Here is a 13,530-nt window from a genome sequence, read left to right on the forward strand (position 1 = left end):
TTGGTATACTTCATGTGTCTGCTAATCTGTAAGAGGATATTTGATGATGACCCAATTAGTTTAAAAAAAAAAAAAAAAACATGGCCACCACCAGCCAATCAGTTTTTAGCAGAACGTTGACAGGGTTAACATTAAGCTGTTGTTCTGAAACCTGAAAGGTGGGTTCCATGTTGGGGCGCACTTGCAGCTTTAACACGTGATTGGTTGCATGGATTTGCACAAAACCTGAAATCTGAGGTCATATGCAAAGTTTGGGGCATGATCATATATAAGGGGTGAGGCTGGGCCAAGTTCAAAGTTCAAAGTCTTGAAATTTGGTAGCATGCATATCTGGGCAATCTGTAAGTGGACCATTGATGACCTGATTACTTAAAAAGCATGGCCATAAATTTTTAATAACTTAAGTTCATTTTTGTGCATATCTTGTAATAAGGTGCACAATGAAAATTTTAAGATTCTAAAAATCTTTTTAAGGTTGTTTCTTTTGCGCAAAAACAAAAAAGGCTTCTGGACCATTTACCTGTGCCTATGGAAATTTGTAATAATTTGTGATGATTTGCATAATATGCGAAACCTATGTTTGCAAACTAGTTCTAGGATCTTTACAATCTTAGTGTCAAAATTCTCAGGTGAGTGTGAAAGTCAATAATTATCAAAAACATGTTGACATTTGTAAACAATATGGCCACCATATCTCAATCAGTTTCAAGGAGTTGGACACTAATTTACACATACAGCTCTAACTCATGATTGTGTGCATGGTTTCATATACAGGATGAGTAAACCATGCGACTCCCTCAAATTAGCCACTGTGGGGTGCTGTTTGTGTTTTTTCACACATAAACAAGTACATCTCTGGAAAAATAAGGTTAATAGTAAAATTTATTTTTCCTCATAACCCTTTGGCTGAACACATAAAATTTTGGACCATTGAGCCACACACATACACACACACACACACACACACACACACACACACACACACTCAAATTTATGAAATTTGCATAATATGTACAGTACCAGTCAAAAGTTTGGACACACCTTCTTATTCAATGGTTCTTCTTTATTTTTATTGTTTTTAACATTGTATATTAATACTGAAGACATCCAAACTATGAAAGAACGTGTATGGAATTATGTAGTAAACAACAACAACGTGTTAAATAACCCAGAATGTGTTTTATATTTTCAATTCTTCAAAGTAGCCACCTTTTGCTTTGATGAGAGCTTTGCACAATCTTGGCATTCTCTCAGTCAGCCTCATGAGGTAGTCACCTGAAATGGTTTTCCAACAATCTTGAAGGAGTTCCCAGAGGTGTTGAGTACTTGTTGGCTGCTTTTCCTTCACTCTCCAGTCCAACTCATCCCAAAACATCTCAATTGGATTTAGATTGGGTGATTGTGGAGGCCAGGTCATCTGATGCAGCACTCCATCACTCTCCTTCTTGGACAAATAGCTCTTACATAACCTAGAGGTGTGTTTGGGGTCATTGTCCTGTTGGAAAACAAATGATGGCCCCACTAAGTGCAATGTCTCTGCAAAATGCTGTGGTAGCCATGCTGGTTAAGTAATCAGTTTTGATTAAGTCACCAACAGTGTCACCAGCAAAGCACCCCCACACCATCACACCTCCTCCTCCATGCTTCACAGTGGGAACCACACATTCAGGAACCGTCCGTTCACCCTCTCTACGTCTAACAAAGACACGGCGGTTAAAACCAAAAATCTCAAATTTGGACTCATCAGACCAAAGGACAGTTTTCCACTGATCTAATGTCCATTCCTTGTGTTTCTTGACCCAAGCAAGTCTCTTCTGCTTGTTGTTTTTCTGAAGTAATGGTTTCTTTGCCGCAATTCTACCATGAAAGCCTGACTCATGCAGTCTCCTCTGAACAGTGGATGTTGAAATATGTCTGCCACTTGAACTCCGAGAAGCATTTATGTGGGCTGTAATCTGAGGTGCTGTAAATCGGCGGTTTCTGAAGCTGGTAATTCTAACAAACTTATCCTCTGCAGCAGATGTAGCTCTTGGTCTTCCTTTCCTGGGACGGTCCTCATGAGAGCGATTTTCATCATAGCATTTGATGGTTACATTCAAAGTTCTTGAGATTTTTCGAATTGAGTTACCTTCATTTCTTAAAGTAATGATGGCCAGTCTTTTCTCTTTACTTAACTGAGTGTTTCTTGCCATAATATGAATTTGTAAAATAGTTGTAGTAGCACTAATATTATTGACTCTGTACCCACCCTTCCTCTGCACAAAACAACTGATGGTCTTATGCACATTATGAAGTCAAGAAATGTCACAAATTAACTCTTGACAAGGCCCACCTGTGAACTGAAAACCATTCCAGGTGACTACCTCATGAATCTGTTGAGAGAATGCCATGAGTGCGCCAAGCTGTCATCAAAGCTAAATGTAAGCTACTTTGGACAATCTGAAATATAAAACATATTCTGAGTTGTTTAACACTTTTTGTTTACTACATAATTCCATACATGTTCTTTCATAGTTTGGATATCTTCAGTATTAATGTACAATGTTGAAAATAATAAAAATAAAGAAAAACCATTGAAGGAGAACATGGGACATAAAATTAGATCATACTGAATGCACAGCCAGTACCTTTTAGCTGAAGCTAGGACTGTTAAATATTAGATCTCTTGCATGCAAAGCACTTATTGTAATGATACTACAGGGTGTCCCAAACATTTCCATACATAGGGGACTATCTATGTCAGCACTACAGCGGTTGTGCCTTCATCAGTGGATGTTCGTGGACATCCACTTCTCGGTTGGTCCACAACATTTCCAGTCTTTTTGAATTTGTTAATAAGTTTGGCAGCAGTGTTGCTTGCCATGTTTCCTGTTAAAGTCCATCGTAACCTTGCGACAGCTTCCTGATTCAGCCATGAGAATGATTGCAATGCTTTCTTCTTTTGTCAAGGGCATTCTTAAAGGCTATCTGGAAAAGAATATACATAATATAAACTAAGTATGAAAAACTTTGGAAGACATTTTGCTAAAAAGGGTTAATTTCTCCTACATATGGAAACGTTAGGGACACCCTCTATTACTGATCAGGAGTTTATTGTACTGTGTTTAACAGAAATATTTAACAGAATAAAGGTAGTCCCCCTGGATAGTTATATACATATATATCACTCTCATCTAACTGGCAGAGGAGGAGGTGATGCAGTTATTTATAATGACACAAAATTTATAGGCATCACACTAAAACCTGGACATGAATTCAATGCATTTGTAATTCTCTCTACTAACATAACATATGTAGCCACAAAAAATAGGTTTACCCAGTTGCTTCCCATAATAACAATATATATATATATATATATATATATATATATATATATATATATATATATATATATATATATATATACAGACCCCAAAACCTGGTTGTCCACAAGTCCCACTGAGAACAGCATTTGTGTCCATTCTAGATTCAGTAGGGGTTAATCAGAACAGGACCCACTTATATATAAAAAAAAAAAAACTCTTGATTTAATACTAACATTCAGATTAAATATAGAAAATATAGTCCCATTACCCCAGTCTAAGGCTATCTCAGATCATTACCTCATCTCATTTAAAATGTGCCTTAGTCATAATATATGCACTTTACCACACTACTATGTCAAAAATACATTCATGTCAGCTACTTTACATAGTTTTATCAATAATCTCCAAGTTGCCAAATTTGATTGGATCATGATCTGACCCTGCAGATCTGGCAGCTGAATACATAGAGTCAATGTTCTGCTACAGATGATGTATCTTCATAAATTAGAATGTAAATGGTATCAAACTAACTTGCTTGCATTCCAACTTGATTGGAAGGGGAGCCTCCTGATCTATAGAAAGGCTTTTAGCACTGCTAGATCAGCATACCTCTCCACCTTAAAAGAAGATAACAAAAATAATTACAGGTTCTTAATTAATACTGTAGAAACATTAACTAGAAATAAGACCATCATAGAAACATACACACCATCAGTATATAGTAGTATAGTAGAGATGACTTTATGAATTTTTTCAATTACAAAATCCCTTAACTACACATTTCATCAAACAGACAATACCAGAAGTAATTGAACCTATTCTTAAAAATAAATAAATAAATAAATAAATAATTAAAAAAATCAATTCTTCTCTTAGCACTGGTTATTTACCTAAATTCTTTAAACTAGCAGTTATCAAACCCCTGAGTAAAAAGCCTGATCTCGACCCCTGACAGCTAATATCAAACCTCCCTTTTATCTCCAAGATTCTAGAAAAGTTTGACGCACAGCAGTTATGCTCATACTTTCATAGGAATAACAATCATGAACTCTATCATTCAGGATTTAGGTCTTACCAAAGTACTGAGACAGCACTGGTTGAAGTGGTAAATGAAAAAAAAAAAGGTTAGCAGATCCTTGCTAGTGTTGATGGACCTTGGAGCAACTTTTGATACCATTGATCATAGTCTTCTCCTTGATAGACTAGAAAATGATGTTGGAGTTAATGCAGTGGCCCTCTGCTGGCTCTGGTCTTATTTGGCTTCTTTTTATCAGTTTGTAGAGGTAGAGTTCTCTATGCATACTAAAGTAAATTTTGGTCTTATACAATTTCCTCCTACTTAATTCTGACAAGACAGAAGTACTTATCCTAGGACACAGGCAGCTAGAAGCAAGCTTTCTGAGTACATAGTAACTCTGGATGGCCTTTCAGTAGCATCATGTGCAGCAAGTCAAGTGGCTTGTATTGTCATTTCAACCATACACACCTGGTACAGTACACAGTGAAATGAAACAGCATTCCTCCAGGACCATGGTCCTACATAAAACAACACAGAACTACACAGGACTACATAAAGTGCAAGTGCACAACATGTGCAAACAGCACACGTCAAGCACAAATTTCCTAAAACAGGACAACAGGCACAGTAAAGGACAATGCAACACCAACTAGTACACAGTTCAAGTGTGGACAAAATGCCATATGTAAAAGGTTGTGCAAAAAGATATAACAACATAATACTAAAATGTTGTAATATAAACATAACATATTATGACACTATGTATTTACTATGATAAATACAGTGTTAGCAGCAAGAGTGCAGGTGGTCAATACAGTATTTTGTGTATGGTGTTTTAGCAGCAATTTAAGAAAGAAATGTGCAAAAAATTGCAAAGTGAGTTGAGTGGTGTTCAGTTGTGTGTGTGTGTGTGTGTGTGTGTGTGTGTGTGTGTGTGTGTGTGTGCATGTATGTGTGTCAGTCCACTCTCTGAGTATTGAGAAGTCTGATGGCTTGGGGGAAGAAACTGTTACGCAGTCTGGCCGTGAGGGCCCGAATGAATCAGTACCTTTTGCCAGATTGAAGGAGGGTGAAGAGTTTGTGTGAGGGGTGCACATGGTCATCCACAATGCTGGTGGCTTTGTGGATGCAGCATTTGGAGTAAGTATCTGTGATGGATGGAAGAGAGACTCTGATGATCTTCTCAGCTGTCTTCACTATCTGCTGCAGGATCCAATTTCCAAACCAGGCAGTGAGTTAGTCGTTAGTCGCTGCACCTCCTCTCTGTATGCTGACTTGTCTTTCTTGTTGATGAGACCCACCACAGTGGTGTCATCAGCTAAACTTGATGTGATTCGAGCTGTGCATTGCTGCACAGTTGTGGGTCAGCAGAGTGAACAGCAGTGGACTGAGCACACAGTCCTGGGGGCCCCAGTGCTCAGTGTGGTGGTGTTGGAGATGCTGCTCCCGATCTGGACTGACTGAGGTCTCCCAGTCAGGAAGTCCAGGATCCAGTTGCAGAGGGAGGTGTTCAGGCCCATCCAGCTCAGCTTTCCAATCAGTTGCTGAGGAATGATTGTGTTGAATGCTGAGGTGAAGTCTATGAACAGCATTCAAACAAAGGGTGGGGGCGATGGCATCATCTGTTAAGCGGTTGGGACGATACGCAAACTGTAGGAGGTCCATGGAGGGGGTCAGCAGGGTCATGACAAGCCACTCGAACCACTTCATGATGATGGATGTGAGTGCAACATGATGGTAGTTGTTGAAGCAGGACTCTGAAGAATCCTTTGGCAGAGGGATGATAGTTGTGGCCTTGAAGCATGTTGGAATGATGGCACTGCTTAGGGAGATGTTGAAGATGTCAGTGAGAACATCTAGCACCTGGTCTACACACATGTTGTCTGGACCAGCAGATATGTAATATTTTAATAAAGATTTAATAAAGATTTTAATAAAGAAATATAATGTCACTACATGATGCAGAAAAACTAGTTCATGTTTTTGTTACCTCTAGATTCGTTTATTGTAATGCCTTGCTGTTTGGATGCTCCAGTAGGTGCAGCAGTTAGTGTCCTTAATAGAAGCAGAACCACGTTCATTGGATCCAGTAAAAGTTCTCATTGATTATAAACTATTACTATTGACTTATAAAGCATTGAATGGTCTGGCACCATAGTACCTGAGTGAACACTTGGTCTTTTATGATGCACCACTGATGCTTTTTGATCATACTTTTATGATGCCTGCTTTGATCACAAGGTGCAGGCTCTTTGTTGGTACCTTGAATAATGAAGGCTACAGCAGGGGGCAGAGCTGTCTCTTACAAAGCCCCACAGTTAGGTAGCAGCCTTCCAATTAGTGTTTGGGACTCAGACATAGTCCTAGTCTTTAAGTATAGGCTGAAAACATATGTGTTTAGTCAAGCCTTTTGACAATAACATTCTTCTGAGTTCACAGGTATAGAGTGTTTTGGTATTAAATTTTATTTGTATAGCCATATAGGACATTGTCACAAAGCAGCTGTACAGAAATAAATAAATTCTAGATATAAATTTTAAATTTATAAATTTGTTCCTCAAGAGCAAGCCAGAGGCACCAGTGGCAAGAAAAAAACTTCCTGAGACAACACAAGGAAACCTTGAGAGGAACCAGACTCGAAAGGGTACCCAAATTTATGTAGATGGAGCTAAATGGTCCAAAAAGCAATTTTTTTTAGAGTTTGAGCATAAGAAATGATCTAAAACGAACTTGTACTGTACACCTTATTTTCCAAGAGATATGTTTATTTTTGTGTGCACAAACAAATTAACCCCCAATAGCCAATTTGATTAAGATTGCATCAGACAGTAGTGGTTCCCTACCCAAACGTACCATTGAAACCATGGGTCAATGGAGAGATGGGTGTCAGGCTGAGAGCACGAACTGTAGCTTTCAACTCTGGAGACCTGACTGCCTACAGGAAGTCCAGGTATGACCTTCAGAAGGCTATTGGATCTGCCAAAAGAGACCTTCAGGGACAGAGTGGAGTCTATCTATTGCGGCTCTAACCCCAAACGCATGTGGAGTGGACTGCGCACTAAAACAGACTACAAAGGCAGGAAAAGCAGCAATGTGCCTACGTCTGCCTCCTTACCAGGTGAGCTCAACACATTCTATGCTCGCTTTGAGGCAGGCAGTTCATTCCCTGCTGTGAAAATACCTGCTGACCATGACACCTGCCTTCTGGCTCTAACTACACCCAAAGTGAGCAGGGTCTTTAAGAGAGTAAATGCTAGGAAGGCACCAGGACCTCCATGAAGGTGTCTTGAGGGCCTGTGCTGACCAGTTAGCAGATGTTTTCCCTAACATCTTTAATCTCTCTTTGAGTCTTACTTTGATCCCCACATGCTTCAAGCAGCCCACCATCATCTCTGTCCCCAAGAAAAATGCTGTCTCCTGCCTGAATGACAACCACCCTGTAGCATTCGCATGAGTGGACATGAAATGCTTTGAGCAACTTGTCAAATCCTACATCTGCTCCTCTCTACCAGACACCTTGGACCTTTTCCAGTTTGTTTACTGCACTAATTGATCCACTGACTACATCATTGCAATGGCCATGCACTCTACCCTGAACAAAGAGACACCAAAGTGCAGATGCTGTTTATTGATTATAGCTCTGCATTCAATACCAGCATCCCTACCAAACTCATAGTCAAGCTGAGGGATCTGGGTCTTAACAGTCACATGTGTAACTAGATTCTGGATTTCCTGACCTCCAGACCCGAGGTGGTCAGCATTGGCAGCCACACATCCTCCACACTCACACTCAACACTGGTCCCCCACAGGGATGTGTGCTCAGTCCCCTTTTGTACACCCTGTTCACCTATGACTGCTCTTCTAAGCACAGCTCCAACATGATCTTCAAATTTGCTGATGATACAACCATCCTGGGACCCTACAGAGAGGAGGTCAGAGCACTTTCAATATGGTGTGATGACAACAATCTCTCTCTGAATGTCAGCAAGACCAAAGAGATGATTGTGGATTACAGGAAGTCACAGACAAGGGATCACAATCCTATCTACATCAATGGGGTGGAGGTGGAGAGAGTTAAGAGCTAGTTCCTTGGTGTCCACATCTCCAAGGACATCTACCAAACACGTTGTTTGAGGAAGACCCACAGTATCATTGGGCAGTGGTAGCCCAGTGGTTAAGACGTTGGATTACTGATCGGAAGGTTATGAGTTCAATCCCCAGAAACACCAAGCTGCCACCGCTGGGCCCTTGAGCAAGGCCCTTAACCCTCAACTGCTCAGTTGTATAAATGAGATAAATGTAAGTCGCTCTGGATAAGGGCGTCTCCCAAATGCCTGAAATGTAAATGTAATTAAGGACTGCACTCACCCTGCTTATTATCTCTTTGTGACACTGCCATCTTGAAGACACTTCCATTGCATCCAATCATGGACAACCAGCCAGAAGTTTTTATCTCCAAGCCATCAGACTACTTAACCACCAGCAGTCCTTTATCTAGCACTGCAACACTTCATTACTGCCACTTACGGACAATTAGATATTTACTATTCAGTTTTACTATGTACTATTTATTGTACTTGTATTTACTGTTCTGCCTTATTTAATAGCACATCATTTTTACCCTGCCATTGTAATAATTTAATAGCACATGTCACTTTTACTCCATTGTACTACAATTGTACACCACAGTTTCATTTATCTTATTAAATTACAGCATCATCTCAACCATTCATGTCCAAAAATGTGTTTGTTCATGTCTAATAAATGTTTGTACTGTCAATGTCTAAATCTGAGCCTCGTCACAAGCACTTCAATGCCCAATGTATAGTTTGACTGAAGTTTCGTGACAATAGGTCAGTGTTAACCTTGTTCAATGCCTTGTTAAAGGTTGATTGGCTGATGGCAGCCATGTTTTTTTTAAGTAATAAGGTCATCATCAAAGGTCCTTTTACAGATTAGCCCAGATATGCAATCTGCAAATTTTCAGCTCAGTAGGACTCATGGTTCCTGAGAAACAGTTATTTGAACTTAGCCCAGCCACACCCCCTATGTATGACCATGCCACAAACATTGTATATGACCTTAGCATGGTTTCCTGTATAATCTTCAGGCTTTGTGAAAATCCATGCAACCAATCATAAGCTAAAGTTGTTTGAGTAAATTAGGCTCCACCTCACAAGAATTGATTGGCATGTGATGGCCATATTGTTTGTGGCCATATTGTTTGTGAAAATCCATGGCCATATTGATGGCCCTATTGTTCGTGAAAAACCATGCAACCAATCATAAGCTAAAGTTTTTTAAGTAAATTAGGCTCCACCTCACAAGAATTGATTGTGATGGCCATATTGTTTATAAATAGCATGTTTTTGCTAATTATTGAGGTTCACAGTCTACTGAGTTGTTAAGTTTGACACCAATTTTTTTTAAGATAACCCAAAAAATCCCAGGACTAGTTTGCACGAGTAGGTTTTACGTAATATACAAATTGTCACAAATTTGAGTGTCCAGAGCTAAATGTCAGTTTTATATGGAAAACAATCAAGCTAAAAAGAAGTTTAACTGTATGCCATAATTTCCAAGAGATATTAGCACATAGATACAGCACATTGGACTTACAGCACATTGGACTAACAGATTAGCACACAGATACAGCACATTGGACTTCCAGGTCCTGAGAAAAAGTTCTCTCACCATCTCTTGCTTATGAACTCAGAATCTTGTCCTGTATAAGCCTTTCAGGTTTCATGCAAATCCATTCAAGCAAGCATGAGTTACAGCTGTTTCAGTACATTAGACTCTGCCTCAATAGAATTGATTGACATGTGGTGGCCATATTGTTTACAAATACCAAGATTTTTCAAACTACTCTGCTGAGTAGTTTGACACCAAATTAGTGAAGATTGGCCAAAAATCCTTGAACTAGTTTTGTGACAATAGCTCAATGCTAGTTGTGTGTAATGCCTGCTGAAAGCTGATTGGCTGAAGGTGGCCATGTTTTATAAGTAATTCTGTGGTGATTAAAAATACAGCTACAGATTAGCACATTGATGCAGCACACTAAATTTCAGCACGATTGGACTTTCGGTTTCTGAGAAATAGCTATTTCAACTTAACTCTACCCCTTTTCAGTGGTTATGCCCCACATTTTGCATATCACTTTAGAATCCTTTTCTATACATAGATTTTAAATTTTGTCTACTTCATGAATTTGTCTATTCATGAAGTACAGCTGTTTGAGTAAACCAGCTCCACCCCATTTCCACTGATTGGCATGTGGCAACTAGACTCTTTATAAATTTCAATGTTTTTGATAAATATTAAGCACAGCTTAATATTCACACTCTCCCAAATATTTTGACACCAAATATGTGACAATCCAACAAAAATCCTAGGACTAGTTTGCAAAAGTAGGTTTTGCGTATTATTGCAAATTTTTATAAATTGGAGTGGGTGGGGCTAAATGATTCAAATGGCAAATTTGTATGGGTTGAGCCAAGGAATTAGCATTAACATAAAATTTAACTGTGGCTCTTATTTTCCAAGAGATATCCTCATTTTTGTAAGCAAAAACATGAACAGCGCCCTCCACAGTGGCAAAACTGAATGAGAATGCATCAAATAGTAGTGGGTTTATATTTGAACCTACCATTCAAGTATCGTGAGAATAGCTCAATGTTAACACTCTCAAATGCCTGTTGAAATCTGATTGGCCGATGACAGCCAAGTTTTTTATATAATGTGGTCATCATCTTGTCCTGTATACGCCAGTCAGGTTTTGTCTGGATGCACCCAAGTATTCATGAGTTACAGCTCTTTGAGTAAATTATGCTTCGCCTCATTAGAATTGATTGACATGTGGCAACCATATTGTTTACAAATGTCAACATGTTTTTGATAATTAATGAGGTTCACACTCTCCTGAATAGTTTCATGCCAGGGTTTGAAGAGCAGACAAAAATTCTAGAACTAGATTGCAAAAGTAGGTTTTGCAAATCAATTAATTACGAGGGAAAATCATTTTGAGTGTACACCTTATGGTTCTTGCTTGTGCTATAGTGCCACCATTAGGCCAATGCTGGTCCCTTTACTTCCCTGAGTAGCAGTGGGAATTCTGCACCATGTGACAAAGTTTGGTGTTTCTATGATTGTTTGGGCTACCCATCACGTTTTAGTGAAAAATCAGAATAATAATAATAAGAAGAAAATCCAAAGAATCCAGATAGAGTTACAAAAAAAAAAAGCTAACACTAAGCAAATTCATAAACATAACATTAACTTAGTTGACCTTACATTAAGTGTGTTCAACTAGCTCGATGAGTTCACACTTTTGCCTTGCTGCAGCATGGTCCTTACAAGATCAGCACATCACACGTATTGCAAACAGCGAGGCTGTGGATGTGAGTCGCTTCCCGATCTGAGTAGCAGATGCGCGTGCGCGTCTGCCAGCAACACCACTCAGACAAAAACGCAGAACTGCAGTAAATGTTTGTTATAGTTATGATTATGATTACATTAGCTAATGATTATTTCGGATGGCGTTGCGTGGTTGCCTGTCGTAGCCTAGCATTTTTTTTTTCAGTTCAGTTCAATTCAAAGGGGCTTCAATTCAAAGGACGTCTCATGTTTGCTGAGAACAATGGTATAAATGGTCCAAAAGACAGATTTTTATGTTTTCAGCCAAAGGATTATGAGGGGGAAAATTCACTGTTAACCTTAATTTTCCAGATATATACTTGTTTTGTATGAAAAAACCCTGAATAGTATGGGATGAAATTAGTCTCAAAATTATTAACAAATGCATGCAGTCCATGAACTTGAAATATGTTGCAAATGCATCTTACTATGCACAAACAAATGCCTTACAATTTGAGTTTGCGAAATTCAGAATTAAATGAATGTGTAGCGATTTGTACAAATAGAGACACTTGTTCTATTTTGTATGAATGTATCATAATTTGTGCATGCAAAAAAATATGTTCCATTCATTTGGATTTTGAGACTTTCTTTCCGCGGTTTTAGCCTTGCACAATCCACACACAAATATCTCCCGATCCACACACAACTGTGCCTAGCAAAGCAGAAAGCACTAGACGGCAGTCCCAGTTTTGCAGAATTGGTGGCACTTGCCTGCTTGTGCTTAATTTGAGAACAAGTGCTACTGGACATTTTCGGCATCCTCCCAAAGAACCTCAGAAACGTCTAGTAAAATGGATAATACTAATTTAATACTAGCTGGATGGGTACGATACTTTATTTACACAGTCCTTATGAACACGGCCTGAAGTAGTCACGCCCCTGATCGGAGTCGAATCTAAGCTTTGGAGTCGATTCACAACGACTCATCGACTCCCTGCCGTAGTAACACACCTTCAGAAAGAGCTGGGAATTTCAGGTTGCTAAGAAACTTGCTGAGCCCACTGATCTATAATATAGAGATCAGTGGCTGAGCCCCGTGTAACAGTGATTCAAAAGTATAAATTGTTTTATAACCTTTACGATTCATCTCCACACAAGCGCTGTGAAATGTAACAAGTACCACGTGACATTACATCTATCTGTGATTCTATAACCTGCTTCAGGTGATTTAAGCAATGCCACTCAGAAACTATAGATATTAAAGATGAAAAATATAATTTATACGATCGTACCCGACCAGTCTGATAGAAATTCAAAAGCCACACTGTCAAAGTCAAAGCCCACACTGTTAAGTGATTTTCCTTTTAACTAGACAAATAAGTAAGCTTGATGACTTGTCATCCCGTTACGTAGTTTAAAATGGTTGTACGTACCCATCCAGCTTGCTGGTTTAAATTAGTATTATCCATTTTACTAGACGTTTCTGAGGTTATTTGGGAGGATGTCACTGCGGTTAAGCCAGCCGCTCTTCCTGAAGCCACGGTTAATCTAGCCGCTCGTTCAATTGGGGGGCGCGGCTTTTAGACACTTAGCGGTAGTAACACCGAAAGCGGAAAGCGAGCGCCCGCGAGCTCCTACACAACCAAAGCAACTTAACTTTTATACAAACTGAAATTTAAATAAATAACAAAACCAGCACACAACAGGTCACAGTATTTATGAGTATCCAGGGTAAATGTTTTTATATTTGAGCCTTTACTTTTAAATTATGGGCAAAATCGATCAAGTTTATAGAGACGGTATAAATCATTAAGGCAAATAAAAAAAAAACATCATTTAAGAAACTT

The 13,530-nt window shown here is 39.1% G+C and overlaps 1 long non-coding RNA gene across 1 annotated transcript; it reads right to left on the reverse strand.

Moving 5' to 3' along the window:
• Positions 1-2,532: 2,532 nt before the first annotated feature.
• LOC128320551 (uncharacterized) lies at positions 2,533-13,448 on the reverse strand. Its single transcript, XR_008304094.1, has 3 exons — positions 13,117-13,448; positions 3,837-3,922; positions 2,533-2,967 (listed from the first exon to the last, which is right to left on the reverse strand). It is a non-coding gene; the product is annotated as an uncharacterized LOC128320551 (long non-coding RNA).
• Positions 13,449-13,530: the final 82 nt, after the last annotated feature.

Source organism: Pangasianodon hypophthalmus, chromosome 16 (genome assembly GCF_027358585.1).
Source record: "Pangasianodon hypophthalmus isolate fPanHyp1 chromosome 16, fPanHyp1.pri, whole genome shotgun sequence".
Lineage (NCBI taxonomy): Eukaryota > Metazoa > Chordata > Actinopteri > Siluriformes > Pangasiidae > Pangasianodon > Pangasianodon hypophthalmus.